Below are 10452 nucleotides of genomic sequence, written 5' to 3' on the forward strand. Positions count from 1 at the left end.
CCAGAGTGCGCGGGCGCGTGGGCGGCGGCGGGACATGTGTTCGCCAAGACAAATACAGTCAAATTGAAACTCGACTGATTATGTTTGCGTCTTGGATTCTACTTAAGATGCGGATGTGTTTTTCGAACCGGTCTTGAATTTTGTTTATTGTTGAGCTCGGGTGAAATTTATACGCACTCGTAGATATAAGCATGCACCGACACGCACGTGCGCACAAGCACACGCACTTGCATACGCACCGTAAGCTCTTTATCTTGCCCTCTTTATCTCCCGCATTCAAACACGCACACATACACATACACACGCACACACACGCGCGCATACACACGCACACACACGCGCGCATACACACGCACACACACGCGCGCATACACACACACACGCGCGCATACACACACACACACGTGCACACACACACACGTGCGCGCGCGCACACACACACACGTGCGCGCGCGCACACACACACACACACACACACACACACACACACACACACACACACACACACACACACACACACACACACACACACACACACACACACACACACACATACACACACACACACACACACACACACACACACACACACACACACACACACACACATACACATACACATACACATACACATATGCGTATACACATACACGCATACACATGCACGCATACACCTACGCATACACGCACACGCACACACATACACTCTCTCTTGATGGGGGTGGTCTGTGAAATTCAAGGAGCCTAAACTCTTAAGACATGAAATTCACGATGAGGTACTAAACTAACTCTCCCTATCTGTTTGTCTGTCTATCTAACTATCTCTTACTCTCTCTATGGCTCGGAAATATTTCCTTTGGGTTGCCATGATTGTTGCCTATTCTAGTTGTTATTACTGTTAGGCATACTAGTACCGTGTTAGTAATTACGGGCATGCTCTCCACCAGCCATTAATACACACGATATTATTATTATTATCATTAGTATTAGTATTAGTATTAGTATATTTGATATTATTATCATTAGTATATGCTTATTATTATTAGAATTAGTAGTATTAGTATTAGTATTATTATATTTTTTATTATTATCATTATTATATTATTATTATTATTATCATTATTATTATATATTTTTGTATTACGGATGAAGGATGCTAGAGTGCGCATGCGCGAAGGAGCAGTCGCGTAGAGGCCGTCGTGATGCCAGGGTACGAAAGAATGACTGTAATAAGAGCCGGCGAGGTGAGACGATCACCCTCTGTCATACGCCACCCTTCCTCCCTTCTGCCTTTCCGGCTTTTTATCATTTTTATTGTTCTTTCTGTATTTCTGTGGCTTGGGGATTTTTCACTTTTCTTCCCTGTTAGTTTATATATCGTTTGTTCTTTTCGGATTTTTTTACGAATGTATTTTTTCTTTCTCATTTCTTCATTTCTTATGTACTCCTCCGAGCTTTATTTCTCCCTTTTCATTCGTTCGAATTTATACTTTTGCACATTTCCACTTGTCTGGCCTTCAAACTTTCAACTTGTGTATCTTTTCACTTTCTACTGCAACTCCCCCCCCCCCCTTCCACTCATCCACCTGCTCCCTTTCTACACTTCTACTCTTCTTTTCATTTCTTTAAAATCTCCCTTCCCACTTTCCCTCCTGCTTGTCTACCTTTTCGCTCTTCCCTTTTCTTTAATTTCATCCACCTTTTCACGCTTCCACCTTTTTGTTCTTGCACTCTTTCACTCTTCCTAGTCTTCGACTTTCCACTTCCTCCGCCTTTCTACCTCTCTTTCACCTATCTCCCTTTATCATTCCACTCCTCCACCCATCCGCCCTTGTCGGTGTAGGATATTGGAGAGAGAGAAAGAGTGGTCGGTGTAGGGTGTACTCCGCTAAGGGGAGGTGCGAGTTGCAACGCTTCTCGCTTGTCCTTGTTCTGAAGTTATTACATTCTTGTTTTTGTTTTTGTTCTTTCCCAATTCTTATGGTTATAGTTATTAATCTTCTCTTCTTTCTTAGTTTGTTTTATTGTTTGATTAGAAGAATAGGCTTTATGTTTGGATTTTTTTTATCTGTAATTTTCTGAAGTCACGCTTGCAAGGTTGTTTATCGTAGAGAACGTGAAAAAATTGTAAACAGTTGAGTCATGTGGTTGTTTGTCGGGGATTTGTTGCCGGTGTTATCAGCTTCACAACTTTTACTTTGTTTATTTTTGTCTTCATTTGTTTGTTTGTCGTGCGGAAAGAGATACGGCGGTGGTATTTTTTATTTTTTTTTATCTTTTTCTTTTCCGGTATAGATGTTTATTTGTCATTTAATTATTTATGTCGTTTATTTATCTGTTAATTATTATTTTATTTTTGGAACGGAACGTTCAGGATGTATTGTTTATGTTTGGGTTACCAAGGGAATGATGAAGGGGCAGGCGGGAGGCGAAAGGGAAGAAGAGGAAGAAGAAAGAAAGACAAAGGATAAAGGACCACTACCATTGCCATTGATAGCAAGAACATCAACGACAACAGTAACTATATCGAAAACAACAACAACTTTACCAACAGCCTCTTTGCCATAATGTAAATCTTGTGACGCGAGCAACAGCCGCCGGGAAGCGCGCAGGACGCAAGGCCCCGAAACGTCCTCTGTGTCGGCGTGCAAGGGACAAGGCACTCGCTGGCATGTCTGCTCACTAGATGGCGCGGGGGCATGACGGCGGCCGATCTCTCTCTCTCTCTCTCTCTCTCTCTCTCTCTCTCTCTCTCTCTCTCTCTCTCTCTCTCTCTCTCTCTCTCTCTCTCTCTCTCTCTCTCTCTCTCTCTCCCTCCCTCCCTCCCTCCCTCCCTCTCCCCCCCCCCCTCTCTCTCTCTCTCTCTCTCTCTCTCTCTCTCTCTCTCTCTCTCTCTCTCTCTCTCTCTCTCTCTCTCTCTCTCTCTCTCTCTCTCTCTCTCTCTCTCTCTCTCTCTCTCTCTCTCTCTCTCTCTCTCTCTCTCTCTCTCTCTCTCTCTCTCTCTCTCCCTCTTCTCTCTCTTCTCTCTCTCTCTCTCCTTTCTCTATTAATTAATTAATTAATTAATCTATTTATTTATTTATCTCTCTCCCTCCCTAACCTCCCCTCCCTTGTTCCCTCTACACATACTCCTCCCCCTTTTTTCCCCCATCCCCTCTCTTCCTCTTTTCCTCCTCCCTTCCAAGTCACATATATTTCAAGTCCATTAATTCCTGGTTTCCTATTTGGAATTACCATGTCTAATAAATATACTCTCAGAGAATGTTTGTATTATAGACATTAAATTCTTTATTGTAATTTCTTAACTGGGCTGATTTTTACTGCCTCTCTCTCTCTCCCTCCCTTCCCGTTTCTCCTTAGTTGGCCTATGTCGCCACTTCAGGGAACTCCCACTGAAGAAGAATGGGGCTTGTCACAGAAAACGGAGTGCGAGGATTTTGCATTTGTGATGGCACAGCGTTTTCCCGTCTGCACCTCCTTCCTTCTTCATGCCTTCTCCCATTCCCTTGTCTTTCCTTTCCTTTGTTCTCCCACAGAAGAGGGGGGGGGGGGTTACATTCTGTCACTTAACACGTTTACTTAAACATATTGTGTATCATGGCAGAGTATTCTTTCCCGTACGCATGCTCGGTAGCACATGCACGCGGACACAAGCGTTACGCACTGACACCTTTAGCCTCTTGTCTCTTTATGCTCCGTTGTATTTATAAACCCTCGGTTCCACCTGCTTCTCTGTTAGGGTCTCTCCTTCCCCCCTTCTTCCTTCTTATTCGTTATTGTTTCTCCTTTTGTTCCATTCGTTTGTTTATTTGGATTATTTTTTGTGTTGCGACATGCGTTCCAACGTTTTCGAACTTGGAATCAAATCGTTGTTTTTTCCCCCTCTTTCGAAAACTGTTGTTTGGAATTTTTGGCACCCCCCCCCTCGCCAACCTCCATTTTGTCCCATATCCTAAGCTGGTTTTATCCGGTAGACGCGTGCCACGGGTCAGTTCGTCGTCCGTTTGTTGAGCCACCAAAGACACGCCGCACACGCTTTGGCTGACGGGCTATTGATTGGCTGCCTGTAACGTCTTGGTGGGTCAGTGTACCCTTTCTGGCGTGGAAATGCTGGAAAGCTCGTTAACTTCTGTGCTTAGTCAATAGATGGCGGTAGTGTGTCAAATGCGGCAGGGAACTCCACGTTAAAACAGTGAGCGCCATCTATTGGTGGATGGTGAGAGTGAAACGGTGTCTGCTGTCTCTGCGTCTATGAAATGTTTGTGAGGGAGAGAGCGTGTATTCTTTTGACAGGCGGGTAAATGTTGTATTGTGAGTGTTGTGTAGGTTTGTATGAATTGGGAAAGACGGGTGGGACGTGATGTGATTCTTATTCTACTCCACTTTATATTTTTTCTTCCACTTCTCTCTCTCTCTTTCCCCGAACTTCTGCGTTCCCCCCTCCACCGTACTACCATTTGCTTTTCCCCACCCCTCCCCCACTTTTTCCTCTTCGTCTCTCTCTCTCTCTCTCTCTCTTATTTCCTTTTTCCGCCTCTCACACTCCCACCCTACTCTCTTCTTTTTCGTCTTCCAAAATCTCTAATTTCTTCATTTTCTTTCCTACTTCTTCCTCCCACTCTTCCCTCTCCCATTTTCACAATTTCTCCCCTTCCTCCCCTTCTCTCTTTTCCTCCCCTCCCTCCCTCCCCTTATCCCTTTTCCTCCCCTTATCCCTTTTCCTCCCCTCCCTCCCTCCCCTTCTCCCTTTTCCTCCCCTTCTCCCATTTCCTCTCCTCCCTCTCCCTATCCCTTTTCTTTCCCTTTCGTCCCTCCCTCCCTCTCTTTTCTCACTCGCCTCTCTCCCCACATCTGTCTGTACGTACCTCCCGAACTGCGGCAGCCAGGGACGTTGATTTAGACAGCTTTATGAATATTTCCTCGCGCTGCTGAAAGGGCTGTTGCTGTTGTGTTTGCGTGGTCACTCGGGGCCTCTCCTGTTCTCGGAAGTTGGGGGAAACGGCTTCGGTTTTGATATTACCTGGGATTTTTATGTTATTTATTTATTCTTTATTTTGATTTGTTTTGTTTCTTTGTCGTTGATTGACTCTTAGGTTTCTTTTGGTATGTTTGTTAATTATATATATATATATATATATATATATATATATATATATATATATATATATATATTCTTTTTCTTTTTGGTGTGTGTGTGTGTGTGTGTGTGTGTGTGTGTGTGTGTGTGTGTGTGTGTGTGTGTGTGTGTGTGTGTGTGTGTGTGTGTGTGTGAGTGAGAGAGAGAAAGAGAAGAGAGAAGAGAGAGAGAGAGAAAGTTAAAGAGAAAAGAGAGAGAGAAAAAGAAAGAGAAGAGAGAGATAAAGAGAAAAGATAAAAAAGAGAGAGAAAAAGAGAATATGGATTGAAATGCAGCCTTTATACTTGCCTTGTTATTTTCCCCGTAGTGTTGCTAATGGCGCTCCATTGCATCGCCGGTCATTGTTGCAGGTTGCATTTACTCTTGCATTTAACGTAGGCGGTGATGCTGTTTTGTTCCATATACGTACTGTTTTTGCTTATTTTTTATTTGTTCAATTTTATTTCATTTTTTTAAAATTTCAAAACATTTTTCTTCGTTTCATTAATGTTTTCTCATTTCGTTTGGGGATCGTGTTTCGTAATCTTCTTGTGGACGAATGTATGTAAAACTTTTTTTGGGGGTCTTGCTTAAAAGTCGCGTTTGACCAGAATTAATGTTTGTGTTTAGGTTCTTTTATTGGGCGATTTGTCTTCATGTGTTTTGGGTTTCTTGACTTCTTATTTCGTTTGATTTGTTTTTGTCCTGTTTTATTATACACAGGCTCTCTCTCTCTCTATCTCTCTCTTTCTCTCTCTCTCTCGCTCGCTCGCTCGCTCTCTCTCTCTCTCTCTCTCTCTCTCTCTCTCTCTCTCTCTCTCTCTCTCTCTCTCTCTCTCTCTCTCTCTCTCCCTCCCTCCCTCCCTCCCTCCCTCCTCCCTCCCCCTCCCCCTCCCCTCCCCCTCGCCCTCCCCCTGTTCAACACACAAATGAACATGTGTGTATATGTATGTGTGTATGTGTGTGTGTGTGTATATATATATAAATATATATATATATATATAATCACACATACATACATATACATATATAGACATAATTATGTACATATGCATGTATGTGTATGTATGTTTGTAAGTATTTTGTATGAGCCAAAGAGAAGTTAAATCTTTTTTGGAAAATGTGCAGGAGCAAGACCAAAGTGAAAAAGTGAATATATCGTATTTGTTTCCACCACAGTTGTGTTGATTTAAAGGTGTGATATATGAAGAAGTGTATTAATTACTGATGGTTAATTGCTGTGAAAATAATGATTATTATACTAATGATGTAGCGTCGCTTTATGTAACGAAATCTTTAATAGCTCTATTAATCTAGTGCATGAGAAGAATTTGAATTATGAGTGTTGTGATGTTGGAAGGCAATTATTCTTTCAAAAAGATTTAATTAGGCAATGAGTTTAACAGGGGGAGGGAGGAGGGGGGAAGGAGAGGGAGGATCCGGTCATGAGTGACACCTGGACGCGACTGTCAATTACTAACCTCAGGTGGAAGATGAATGGCTGTTAGTGTCACCTCATAAATAGCCTGAGGCGAGCATGTGAGGAAATGCGTATCACTCACTGTCTCTCTGACTCTTCTCTCTCTCTCTCTCTCTCTCTCTCTCTCTCTCTCTCTCTCTCTCTCTCTCTCTCTCTCTCTCTCTCTCTCTCTCTCTCTCTCTCTCTCTCAGTTTGACTTTGATGCCGCAGGCCGTCTTGTCTCCGCGGGAATGAATGAGGACAGGTTTAGGGGACAGACGGGCGGACGTGCGAGGGGACACGCGGCTCGCTCTTACATACACAGAGGAACGCGTAGGCACAGGCGTGCGCATACATATGCAGTACTGACACGCGCATGTACACACACACACACACACACACACACACACACACACACACACACACACACACACACACACACACACACACACACACACACACACACACACACAATTATAATAAGAGTATGGAAAAGAGAGAAAGAGAAAATGGAATGGGAAGCTATGCCAAAAAAAGAAAATGAGAACTAGAGAACGAGAGAGCGAGAGAGAGAGAGAGAGAGAGAGAGAGAGAGAGAGAGAGAGAGAGAGAGAGAGAGAGAGAGAGAGAGAGAGAGAGAGAGAGAGAAGGAAAAGAGAGATCGCATGTCCATTGGTCTTGAGGTATTGATCCCCATCTACTGGAGCCTTTCCAAGCAACCCCTGCCAAACACCTCGGCCACGGGAGCTACTCTATCACCCGAGCTTCGCGAAAAAAAAAAAAGGAAGGGCGAAAAGAAGACTAGAAGGAAAGGAGAAAAACATTTGCAATCCGAGATCTGATTTGCGCTCTTGGTTAGTCGAGGGGAAAGGAAAGAGATGGCGGTAAGTGGCGGAGGAGGGAAGGGTTAAGGGAGGGGGATCGATAGGTGGAGGGAAGAAGGGAGAGAAGAAGGGGGGAAATGGAGAATGGAAAGACAGACAGACAGACAGACAGACAGACAGTAAGACAGACAGACAGTAAGACAGACAGACAGACAGACAGATAGACAGTAAGACAGACAGACAGACAGACAGACAGACAGACAGACAGATAGACAGACAGACAGAGAGCAGAATACAAGAGAAAAGCGGAGATATATAGTTAGCGAGAGAGAAACAAATGGATGAGAATACATTATGAACCAAACCATTATGTTCTCAAACAAATCATCAGCTAATGCAACAGCCTCATAAACACCGCTTAGAACAATTGCTCCAATAGATGCAATGTTGCTCTTCTCTCCCCCTCCCCACTCCCCCCTCCCTCTTCTCTATTCCCCCTCCTTCTCACTCCCCTCCCCCCATATCCGGCCATAAACACTCACCAACTATCACTAATGTGTTGAAGAACTGATATGAGGCCGTTAACGGGCTTGCAACAACAATAAGAAGCCAGTTAGGGCGGCGGGGCAAGGGGGTGGGGGTGGGGGAAGGGGGTTAGTTGAAGAGGGTGGGGAGGAGGAAGGAGGGGAGGGAAGGAGGGTGGGGGGGTAAGAGAAGAGGAGCGAAGTTTGAGGAGGAGGCTTGAACATCATAAAACGTGTCGATTATGCTTTGCTTTTGATAGTGCACAGATGAGAGGGGAGAACGGCTATTGTTGTCATGTGTTTCTCATTCTCTTTCTCTCTCTCTCTCTTTCTCTCTCTCTCTCTCTCTCTCTCTCTCTCTCTCTCTCTCTCTCTCTCTCTCTCTCTCTCTCTCTCTCTCTCTCTCTCTCTCTCTCTCTCTCTTTTAAATCTATCTCTTTAAATCTCGCTCTCTTTCAATTTCTCTCTCTCTCTTTCTCTCTCTCTCTCTCTTTCTCTCTCTCTCTCTCTCTCTCTCTCTCTCTCTCTCTCTCTCTCTCTCTCTCTCTCTCTCTCTCTCTCTCTCTCTCGAGGACTTGTAATTAGAGTCAGGGTATGGGTTGATGGGTATTTTGCATGTCTGACCTTTTCAAGTAGATTTTGAAGAGCTTTAAGATACTTTCTGTCTTTGTCTCCATTTTTTCTCCCTTCCTTATTTGCTCCGTCCCTCCCTTCTTTCCCTCCCTCTCTCTCTCCACCCCTCCGTCCCCCTCCGTCCACCCCTCTCTTCCTCCTACCATCCTCTCTCTCTCCCTCCTCTTTTTCTCTCACTTCCACCCCCCCTCTCTCCCGCTCTCTTTCTCTCTCTCTCTCTCTCTCTCTCTCTCTCTCTCTCTCTCTCTCTCTCTCTCTCTCTCTCTCTCTCTCTCTCTCTCTCTCTCTCTCTCTCTCTCCCCCTTCCCTCCCTCCCTCCCTCCCTCCCTCCCTCCCTCCCTCCTTCTCCTCTCTCCCTTCCCCCTTCCCCCTTCCCCCTCACCTTCCTCCCTCCCTCTTTCTCCCTCCTCTCGTCCTCTTATTCAGTGCATCCTCTCTCGCACTGTGTCAAGTGGTTCTTGATGCCGTTTTAGTATTGTATTGCTGTATGATCTTTTAATTATTATTTAAGAGCCGCTATGTGCGTTTTTTTTTTTTTTTTTTTTTCTTTGTGCGCGCGTGTGTTGCTTACATTAGGAACAAATATTCACCCCACCCACTTCGCCCCCCACCATCCCACACATTCCCCCCCCCTCTCTCCCCATTAACTACTCTCTCTCCCCCCTTTAACCCCCCTCTCCCTCCCATCTTTAACCCCCTCCCTCCCCCATTAACCCCCTCTCTCAATATGGCTCTGCTGAGACACCAAGCTCCCTCAAGGGCGCCCATCTCACTCGGACACGTAAGGGCTCATTTCATATGCATACACGGTCTGCGATGGACCTTAAATGGCTGTCTGCCGTATTAGGGTAAAGGGAGGGTGAGAGGGGGGTGGGGTGGGGGGGTAAGAGGAAGATTGGGAGGGAGAGAGGGGAGAAAGGAGAAGGAGAGGGGGGGGGGAGGAAGAATAGGTAGACAGGTAAGGGGGAGGGGAAGGAGAGATAAAAGAAAGGATTGGTAGAGGGAAGAAGGAAGATCTCGACAGGCAAAGGCAGGTAATGTCATCAGTTCACTCTAATTATAATGAGTGTTTGATTAACGCCTTATGCACGGAAGATATCACAGTTTTTTTTATTCTAAAGCCTGTCATCATTAAATTGTTCAGTTCATGATGTAGCATTTCAGTCCAAATGTCACTTGCAGAGATAAGTCGCTCTCAACGAAGAGCATTGACGATTGTGAATGTAAAATTAATCTCGGATGATTAATGAACTTCGAGATTAGGGGTCTTTGAGAAACAGAAAAGAAGGATCATGGCAGGGTGGTTTTTTTTTTTTTTTTTTTTTTTGGGGGGGGGGGTGGTATTATTAAGTGCATGTGCTTCTGGTAGAGAAAGGCGGTGGAGGGAAAAAGAGATGGAGGGAGGAGAGAGAGAAGGGAAAGGGAAGAGAGAGAGGGAGGGGAGGGGGAACAGAAGAGAGAGAGAGAGAGAGGAGAGGGGGAAGAGAAGAGAGAGAGAGGAGAGGGGGAAGAGAAGAGAGAGAGGGAGGGAAGGGAGGGAGGGAGGGAGGGAGGGAGGGAGGGAGGGAGACGAGAAGAGAAGGGAAGAGAAAGAGGGAGCAGGAGCAAGGGAGTGGAGAAGGAGAAAGAGTAAGCAAGGGAGGGGAGAGAGACAAAGAGAAACTCACTTATCTGCCCATGACGTCTTCCTCCGTTTATGATGGAGTGACTTCGGGTTTGTTATCGTTCATCCTAACAAAAAAGAAGAAAAAAAAGGGGGAGGAGAAGACAAGTTCATATGTTGGTAACAGTGGATCATCCCTTTCGAGAGTTTACACAAGTCGTTTTATGCCTCGGTTTATGCACTCTTTAGGTGTAATAAAGGTAGATCTGAGCTGAAGATATCCGTTCCCGAGG

The sequence above is a fragment of the Penaeus chinensis genome, chromosome 40, assembly GCF_019202785.1.
Source record: "Penaeus chinensis breed Huanghai No. 1 chromosome 40, ASM1920278v2, whole genome shotgun sequence".
Lineage (NCBI taxonomy): Eukaryota > Metazoa > Arthropoda > Malacostraca > Decapoda > Penaeidae > Penaeus > Penaeus chinensis.